Raw genomic sequence first — 1,244 nt, forward strand, 5'->3', positions numbered from 1 at the left:
CTACAGAATAGTAATGAGATGAAAATATTTAGGAGAATATACGATAACAATTGGTACGATTTAGAAAAAAGGAATGTGCCTACTGTTTGTGATGTTCAGCAAGGTGACCAGTTGCTTTCTGGGTGGCACACCCTAACATTTATTTAGCACTATTTAATTTTCACTAATATTATACTTTCTCTAGCACTCCACATTTTAACCTCTAGCTTCTGCTACTTTACTTTCTCAACATGAGATGACTAAGGAAGCACAGATTCAATAGAACATGTAAGCAAAAAAATCCAATATTGGTAAAGGTATTCTGATTATGCAGACTTGGCTGGTTTAATGTCAAATGGCAAGGCAATATGGAAGTTGCATATAAGCATATACTGTACTGCAAAGCAAAATCTAGCTGTTTGAACACAGCTGATAGTGGAGTGATATACCCAGCCATTATGAAGCTGAAGTTAGAATTAAGCTGGTGCTAATCTATTAAAGCCCGGGTAAAGGGTCAGAGGAATAGATACCTTAGTTATGCGCACTGGTCCTGTGGTCCACGGTAGCGATTCACCGGTCCGCACTGAAGTAATTTCAGTTTTGTAAGATGCGTAGCGGCAAGCGGGTAACTCCCGCACTAACACAGCTGCCGGACAGCGTGTTAGGAGTCTCCCCGCCAGAAGCAATGCGTTCTTACCAGGTGAGTGTGTGTCAGTCAGAGCCGCTGGATTCCGGGGATCCCAAAGTACCACCACATGTTTGAAAATGTACTAAATACTCCTAAGTAATTACAAAATAATTGTGTCAAATCGAAGAGCAAATTTCAATTGATGCTTTGAAATCAAGCGTTTAACATCAATCATGGGCTCTAAAAGACAGCTAAATGCACCCCCCACGCCACCCCCACTGTAAACGCCAACCGGGAGCGTGGCTCGGAGATTTGAACCTGGGACCTCTCGCACACTAATTGAGAATCATACCCCAAGACCAACGAGCCACCCCTGTAAACTTCTCACCTCAGAATTAATTTTTTTTTTTAAGTGAAACTCATTATTAACGTAATAAAGCAGAGACCTGGATAAAATATTCAAACATTGTTGTGTTATGTTACTGAGATAATGGGGAATGTGTTTTTTTTACCCAAAGTACCACCATATGGTTGAAAATGTACTAAATACTCCTAAGTAATTACAAATTAATTGTGTAAAATGGCAAGAGCAAAATTCAATTGATGCTTTGAAATCAAGCATTTAACATCAATCATG

Source organism: Crinia signifera, chromosome 6, assembly GCF_055691185.1.
Source record: "Crinia signifera chromosome 6, ASM5569118v1, whole genome shotgun sequence".
NCBI classification, from domain to species: domain Eukaryota; kingdom Metazoa; phylum Chordata; class Amphibia; order Anura; family Myobatrachidae; genus Crinia; species Crinia signifera.